The sequence below is a fragment of the Phyllobates terribilis genome, unplaced genomic scaffold (assembly GCF_046119375.1).
Source record: "Phyllobates terribilis strain yellow unplaced genomic scaffold, ASM4611937v1 Scaffold_83__1_contigs__length_6671269, whole genome shotgun sequence".
Lineage (NCBI taxonomy): Eukaryota > Metazoa > Chordata > Amphibia > Anura > Dendrobatidae > Phyllobates > Phyllobates terribilis.
Window position 1 is genome coordinate 2773737 of NW_027362843.1, and position 9733 is coordinate 2783469.

The following is a 9733-nucleotide window of genomic DNA, read 5'->3' on the forward strand; positions in this document are numbered from 1 at the left end:
TGTTTCATTAAATTGTATTTATGTTGTTTTATCCTCTGCTTTATTAAATTGTATTTATGTTGTTTTGTCCTATGCTTTATTAAATTGTATTTATGTTGTTTTATCCTATGCTTTATTAAATTGTATTTCTGTGGTTTTATCCTATGCTTTATTAAATTGTATTTATGTTGTTTTAACCTATGCTTTATTAAATTTTATTTATGTTGTTTTATCCTATGCTTTATTAAATTGTATTTATGTTGTTTTATCCTATGCTTTATTAAATTGTATTTATGTTGTTTTATCCTATGCTTTATTAAATTTTTATTTATGTTGTTTTATCCTATGCTTTATTAAATTTTATTTATGTTGTTTTATCCTATGCTTTATTAAATTGTATTTATGTTGTTTTATCCTATGCTTTATTAAATTGTATTTATGTTGTTTTATGCTATGCTTTATTAAATTTTATTTATGTTGTTTTATCCTATGCTTTATTAAATTGTATTTATGTTGTTTTATCCTATGCTTTATTAAATTGTATTTAATTTGTTTTATCCTATGCTTTATTAAATTGTATTTATGTAGTTTTAGCCTATGCTTTATTAAATTGTATTTATGTTGTTTTATCCTATGCTTTATTAAATTGTATTTATGTTGTTTTAACCTATGCTTTATTAAATTGTATTTATGTTGTTTTATCCTATGCTTTATTAAATTGTATTTATGTTATTTTGACCTATGCTTTACTAAATTGTATTTATGTTGTTTTATCCTGTGCTTTATTAAATTGTATTTATGTTGTTTTAACCTATGCTTTATTAAATTGTATTTATGTTGTTTTATCCTATGCTTTATTAAATTGTATTTATGTTGTTTTATCCTATGCTTTATTAAATTGTATTTATGTTGTTTTATCCTAAGCTTTATTAAATTGTATTTATGTTGTTTTATCCTATGCTTTATTTAATTGTATTTATGTTGTTTTAACCTATGCTTTATTAAATTGTATTTATGTTGCTTTAACATATGCTTTATTAAATTGTATTTATGTTTTTTTGTCTTATGCTTTATTAAATTGTATTTATGTTGTTTTATCCTGTGCTTTATTAAATTGTATTTATGTTGTTTTAACCTATGCTTTATTAAATTGTATTTATGTTGTTTTATCCTATGCTTTATTTAATTGTATTTATGTTGTTTTAACCTATGCTTTATTAAATTGTATTTATGTTGCTTTAACATATGCTTTATTAAATTGTATTTATGTTTTTTTGTCTTATGCTTTATTAAATTGTATTTATGTTGTTTTATCCTGTGCTTTATTAAATTGTATTTATGTTGTTTTAACCTATGCTTTATTAAATTGTATTTATGTTGTTTTATCCTATGCTTTATTAAATTGTATTTATGTTGTTTTATCCTATGCTTTATTATATTGTATTTAATTTGTTTTATCCTATGCTTTATTAAATTGTATTTATGTAGTTTTAGCCTATGCTTTATTAAATTGTATTTATGTTGTTTTATCCTATGATTTATTAAATTGTATTTATGTTGTTTATCCTATGTTTCATTAAATTGTATTTATGTTGTTTTATCCTCTGCTTTATTAAATTGTATTTATGTTGTTTTGTCCTATGCTTTATTAAATTGTATTTATGTTGTTTTATCCTATGCTTTATTAAATTGTATTTCTGTGGTTTTATCCTATGCTTTATTAAATTGTATTTATGTTGTTTTAACCTATGCTTTATTAAATTTTATTTATGTTGTTTTATCCTATGCTTTATTAAATTGTATTTATGTTGTTTTATCCTATGCTTTATTAAATTGTATTTATGTTGTTTTATCCTATGCTTTATTAAATTTTTATTTATGTTGTTTTATCCTATGCATTATTAAATTTTATTTATGTTGTTTTATCCTATGCTTTATTAAATTGTATTTATGTTGTTTTATCCTATGCTTTATTAAATTGTATTTATGTTGTTTTATGCTATGCTTTATTAAATTTTATTTATGTTGTTTTATCCTATGCTTTATTAAATTGTATTTATGTTGTTTTATCCTATGCTTTATTAAATTGTATTTATGTTATTTTGACCTATGCTTTACTAAATTGTATTTATGTTGTTTTATCCTGTGCTTTATTAAATTGTATTTATGTTGTTTTAACCTATGCTTTATTAAATTGTATTTATGTTGTTTTATCCTATGCTTTATTAAATTGTATTTATGTTGTTTTATCCTATGCTTTCTTAAATTGTGTTTATGTTGTTTTAACCTATGCTTAATTAAATTGCATTTATGTTGTTTTATCCTATGCTTTATTAAATTGAATTTATGTTGTTTTATCCTATGCTTTATTAAATGTTATTTATGTTGTTTAACCTATGCTTTATTAAATTGTATTTATGTTGTTTTATCCTATGCTTTATTAAATTGTATTTATGTTATTTTGACCTATGCTTTACTAAATTGTATTTATGTGGTTTTATCCTATGCTTTATTAAATTGTATTTATGTTGTTTTATCCTATGCTTTATTAAATTGTATTTATGTTGTTTTAACCTATGCTTTATTAAATTGTATTTATGTTGTTTTATCCTATGCTTTATTAAATTGTATTCATGTTGTTTTATCCTATGCTTTATTAAATTGTATTTATGTTGTTTTATCCTATGCTTTATTAACTTGTATTTATGTTGTTTTAACCTATGCTTTATTGAATTGTATTTATGTTGTTTTGTCCTATGCTTTATTAAATTGTGTTTATGTTGTTTTAACCTATGCTTAATTAAATTGCATTTATGTTGTTTTATCCTATGCTTTATTAAATTGAATTTATGTTGTTTTATCCTATGCTTTATTAAATGTTATTTATGTTGTTTAACCTATGCTTTATTAAATTGTATTTATGTTGTTTTATCCTATGCTTTATTAAATTGTATTTATGTTATTTTGACCTATGCTTTACTAAATTGTATTTATGTTGTTGTATCCTTTGCTTTATTAAATTGTATCTATGTTGTTTTATCCTGTGCTTTATTAAATTGTATTTATGTGGTTTTATCCTATGCTTTATTAAATAGTATTTATGTTGTTTAATCCTATGCTTTATTAAATTGTATTTTTTGTTGTTTTATCCTATGATTTATTAAATTGTATTTATGTTGTTTTATCCTATGCTTTATTAAATTGTATTTATGTTGTTTTATCCTATGCTTTATTGAATTGTATTTATGTTGTTTTATCCTATGCTCTATTAAATTGTATTTATGTTGTTTTATCCTATGCTTTATTAAATTGTATTCATGTTGTTTTATCTTATGCTTTATTAAATTGAATTTATGTTGTTTTATCCTATGCTTTATTATATTGTATTTAATTTGTTTTATCCTATGCTTTATTAAATTGTATTTATGTAGTTTTAGCCTATGCTTTATTAAATTGTATTTATGTTGTTTTATCCTATGCTTTATTAAATTGTATTTATGTTGTTTTATCCTATGCTTTATTAAATTGTATTTATGTTGTTTTATCCTATGCTTTATTAAATTTTTATTTATGTTGTTTTATCCTATGCTTTATTAAATTTTATTTATGTTGTTTTATCCTATGCTTTATTAAATTGTATTTATGTTGTTTTATCCTATGCTTTATTAAATTGTATTTATGTTGTTTTAACCTATGCTTTATTAAATTGTATTTATGTTGTTTTATCCTATGCTTTATTAAATTGTATTTATGTTATTTTGACCTATGCTTTACTAAATTGTATTTATGTTGTTTTCTCCTGTGCTTTATTAAATTGTATTTATGTTGTTTTATCCTATGCTTTATTAAATTGAATTTATGTTGTTTTATCCTATGCTTTATTATATTGTATTTAATTTGTTTTATCCTAAGCTTTATTAAATTGTATTTATATAGTTTTAGCCTATGCTTTATTAAATTGTATTTATGTTGTTTATCCTATGCTTTATTAAATTGTATTTATGTTGTTTTATCCTGTGCTTTATTAAATTGTATTTATGTTGTTTTAACCTATGCTTTATTAAATTGTATTTATGTTGTTTTATCCTATGCTTTATTAAATTGTATTTATGTTGCTTTAACATATGCTTTATTAAATTGTATTTATGTTTTTTTGTCTTATGCTTTATTAAATTGTATTTATGTTGTTTTATCCTGTGCTTTATTAAATTGTATTTATGTTGTTTTAACCTATGCTTTATTAAATTGTATTTATGTTGTTTTATCCTATGCTTTATTAAATTGTATTTATGTTGCTTTAACCTATGCTTTATTAAATTGTATTCATGTTGTTTTATCTTATGCTTTATTAAATTGTATTTATGTTGTTTTATCCTATGCTTTATTAAATTGAATTTATGTTGTTTTATCCTATGCTTTATTATATTGTATTTAATTTGTTTTATCCTAAGCTTTATTAAATTGTATTTATATAGTTTTAGCCTATGCTTTATTAAATTGTATTTATGTTGTTTATCCTATGCTTTATTAAATTGTATTTATGTTGTTTATCCTATGTTTCATTAAATTGTATTTATGTTGTTTTATCCTATGCTTTATTAAATTGTATTTATGTTGTTTTGTCCTATACTTTATTAAATTGTATTTATGTTGTTTTATCCTATGCTTTATTAAATTGTAATTCTGTGGTTTTATCCTATGCTTTATTAAATTGTATTTATGTTGTTTTAAACTATGCTTTATTAAATTGTTTTTATGTTGTTTTGTCCTATGCTTTATTAAATTGTATTTATGTTATTTTAACCTATGCTTTATTAAATTTTATTTATGTTGTTTTATCCTATGCTTTATTAAATTGTATTTATGTTGTTTTATCCTATGCTTTATTAAATTGTATTTATGTTGTTTTATCCTATGCTTTATTAAATTGTATTTATGTTGTTTTATCCTATGCTTTATTAAATTGTATTTATGTTTTTTTATCCTATGCTTTATTAAATTTTTATTTATGTTGTTTTATCCTATGCTTTATTAAATTTTATTTATGTTGTTTTATCCTATGCTTTATTAAATTGTATTTATGTTGTTTTATCCTATGCTTTATTATATTGTATTTAATTTGTTTTATCCTATGCTTTATTAAATTGTATTTATGTAGTTTTAGCCTATGCTTTATTAAATTGTATTTATGTTGTTTTATCCTATGCTTTATTAAATTGTATTTATGTTGTTTATCCTATGTTTCATTAAATTGTATTTATGTTGTTTTATCCTCTGCTTTATTAAATTGTATTTATGTTGTTTTGTCCTATGCTTTATTAAATTGTATTTATGTTGTTTTATCCTATGCTTTATTAAATTGTATTTCTGTGGTTTTATCCTATGCTTTATTAAATTGTATTTATGTTGTTTTAACCTATGCTTTATTAAATTTTATTTATGTTGTTTTATCCTATGCTTTATTAAATTGTATTTATGTTGTTTTATCCTATGCTTTATTAAATTGTATTTATGTTGTTTTATCCTATGCTTTATTAAATTTTTATTTATGTTGTTTTATCCTATGCTTTATTAAATTTTATTTATGTTGTTTTATCCTATGCTTTATTAAATTGTATTTATGTTGTTTTATCCTATGCTTTATTAAATTGTATTTATGTTGTTTTATGCTATGCTTTATTAAATTTTATTTATGTTGTTTTATCCTATGCTTTATTAAATTGTATTTATGTTGTTTTATCCTATGCTTTATTAAATTGTATTTAATTTGTTTTATCCTATGCTTTATTAAATTGTATTTATGTAGTTTTAGCCTATGCTTTATTAAATTGTATTTATGTTGTTTTATCCTATGCTTTATTAAATTGTATTTATGTTGTTTTAACCTATGCTTTATTAAATTGTATTTATGTTGTTTTATCCTATGCTTTATTAAATTGTATTTATGTTATTTTGACCTATGCTTTACTAAATTGTATTTATGTTGTTTTATCCTGTGCTTTATTAAATTGTATTTATGTTGTTTTAACCTATGCTTTATTAAATTGTATTTATGTTGTTTTATCCTATGCTTTATTAAATTGTATTTATGTTGTTTTATCCTATGCTTTATTAAATTGTATTTATGTTGTTTTATCCTAAGCTTTATTAAATTGTATTTATGTTGTTTTATCCTATGCTTTATTTAATTGTATTTATGTTGTTTTAACCTATGCTTTATTAAATTGTATTTATGTTGCTTTAACATATGCTTTATTAAATTGTATTTATGTTTTTTTGTCTTATGCTTTATTAAATTGTATTTATGTTGTTTTATCCTGTGCTTTATTAAATTGTATTTATGTTGTTTTAACCTATGCTTTATTAAATTGTATTTATGTTGTTTTATCCTATGCTTTATTAAATTGTATTTATGTTGCTTTAACCTATGCTTTATTAAATTGTATTCATGTTGTTTTATCTTATGCTTTATTAAATTGTATTTATGTTGTTTTATCCTATGCTTTATTAAATTGAATTTATGTTGTTTTATCCTATGCTTTATTATATTGTATTTAATTTGTTTTATCCTAAGCTTTATTAAATTGTATTTATGTAGTTTTAGCCTATGCTTTATTAAATTGTATTTATGTTGTTTATCCTATGCTTTATTAAATTGTATTTATGTTGTTTATCCTATGTTTCATTAAGTTGTATTTATGTTGTTTTATCCTATGCTTTATTAAATTGTATTTATGTTGTTTTGTCCTATACTTTATTAAATTGTATTTATGTTGTTTTATCCTATGCTTTATTAAATTGTAATTCTGTGGTTTTATCCTATGCTTTATTAAATTGTATTTATGTTGTTTTAAACTATGCTTTATTAAATTGTTTTTATGTTGTTTTGTCCTATGCTTTATTAAATTGTATTTATGTGGTTTTATCCTATGCTTTATTAAATTGTATTTATGTTGTTTTATCCTATGCTTTATTAAATTGTATTTATGTTGTTTTAACCTATGCTTTATTAAATTGTATTTATGTTGTTTTATCCTATGCTTTATTAAATTGTATTCATGTTGTTTTATCCTATGCTTTATTAAATTGTATTTATGTTGTTTTATCCTATGCTTTATTAACTTGTATTTATGTTGTTTTAACCTATGCTTTATTGAATTGTATTTATGTTGTTTTGTCCTATGCTTTATTAAATTGTGTTTATGTTGTTTTAACCTATGCTTAATTAAATTGCATTTATGTTGTTTTATCCTATGCTTTATTAAATTGAATTTATGTTGTTTTATCCTATGCTTTATTAAATGTTATTTATGTTGTTTAACCTATGCTTTATTAAATTGTATTTATGTTGTTTTATCCTATGCTTTATTAAATTGTATTTATGTTATTTTGACCTATGCTTTACTAAATTGTATTTATGTTGTTGTATCCTTTGCTTTATTAAATTGTATCTATGTTGTTTTATCCTGTGCTTTATTAAATTGTATTTATGTGGTTTTATCCTATGCTTTATTAAATAGTATTTATGTTGTTTAATCCTATGCTTTATTAAATTGTATTTTTTGTTGTTTTATCCTATGATTTATTAAATTGTATTTATGTTGTTTTATCCTATGCTTTATTAAATTGTATTTATGTTGTTTTATCCTATGCTTTATAAATTGTATTTATGTTGTTTTATCCTATGCTCTATTAAATTGTATTTATGTTGTTTTATCCTATGCTTTATTAAATTGTATTCATGTTGTTTTATCTTATGCTTTATTAAATTGTATTTATGTTGTTTTATCCTATGCTTTATTAAATTGAATTTATGTTGTTTTATCCTATGCTTTATTATATTGTATTTAATTTGTTTTATCCTATGCTTTATTAAATTGTATTTATGTAGTTTTAGCCTATGCTTTATTAAATTGCATTTATGTTGTTTTATCCTATGCTTTATTAAATTGTATTTATGTTGTTTTATCCTATGCTTTATTAAATTGTATTTATGTTGTTTTATCCTATGCTTTATTAAATTTTTATTTATGTTGTTTTATCCTATGCTTTATTAAATTTTATTTATGTTGTTTTATCCTATGCTTTATTAAATTGTATTTATGTTGTTTTATCCTATGCTTTATTAAATTGTATTTATGTTGTTTTAACCTATGCTTTATTAAATTGTATTTATGTTGTTTTATCCTATGCTTTATTAAATTGTATTTATGTTATTTTGACCTATGCTTTACTAAATTGTATTTATGTTGTTTTATCCTGTGCTTTATTAAATTGTATTTATGTTGTTTTAACCTATGCTTTATTAAATTGTATTTATGTTGTTTTATCCTATGCTTTATTAAATTGTATTTATGTTGTTTTATCCTATGCTTTATTAAATTGTATTTATGTTGTTTTATCCTAAGCTTTATTAAATTGTATTTATGTTGTTTTATCCTATGCTTTATTAAATTGTATTTATGTTGTTTTAACCTATGCTTTATTAAATTGTATTTATGTTGCTTTAACATATGCTTTATTAAATTGTATTTATGTTTTTTTGTCTTATGCTTTATTAAATTGTATTTATGTTGTTTTATCCTGTGCTTTATTAAATTGTATTTATGTTGTTTTAACCTATGCTTTATTAAATTGTATTTATGTTGTTTTATCCTATGCTTTATTAAATTGTATTTATGTTGTTTTATCCTATGCTTTATTATATTGTATTTAATTTGTTTTATCCTATGCTTTATTAAATTGTATTTATGTAGTTTTAGCCTATGCTTTATTAAATTGTATTTATGTTGTTTTATCCTATGATTTATTAAATTGTATTTATGTTGTTTATCCTATGTTTCATTAAATTGTATTTATGTTGTTTTATCCTCTGCTTTATTAAATTGTATTTATGTTGTTTTGTCCTATGCTTTATTAAATTGTATTTATGTTGTTTTATCCTATGCTTTATTAAATTGTATTTCTGTGGTTTTATCCTATGCTTTATTAAATTGTATTTATGTTGTTTTAACCTATGCTTTATTAAATTTTATTTATGTTGTTTTATCCTATGCTTTATTAAATTGTATTTATGTTGTTTTATCCTATGCTTTATTAAATTGTATTTATGTTGTTTTATCCTATGCTTTATTAAATTTTTATTTATGTTGTTTTATCCTATGCATTATTAAATTTTATTTATGTTGTTTTATCCTATGCTTTATTAAATTGTATTTATGTTGTTTTATCCTATGCTTTATTAAATTGTATTTATGTTGTTTTATGCTATGCTTTATTAAATTTTATTTATGTTGTTTTATCCTATGCTTTATTAAATTGTATTTATGTTGTTTTATCCTATGCTTTATTAAATTGTATTTATGTTATTTTGACCTATGCTTTACTAAATTGTATTTATGTTGTTTTATCCTGTGCTTTATTAAATTGTATTTATGTTGTTTTAACCTATGCTTTATTAAATTGTATTTATGTTGTTTTATCCTATGCTTTATTAAATTGTATTTATGTTGTTTTATCCTATGCTTTCTTAAATTGTGTTTATGTTGTTTTAACCTATGCTTAATTAAATTGCATTTATGTTGTTTTATCCTATGCTTTATTAAATTGAATTTATGTTGTTTTATCCTATGCTTTATTAAATGTTATTTATGTTGTTTAACCTATGCTTTATTAAATTGTATTTATGTTGTTTTATCCTATGCTTTATTAAATTGTATTTATGTTATTTTGACCTATGCTTTACTAAATTGTA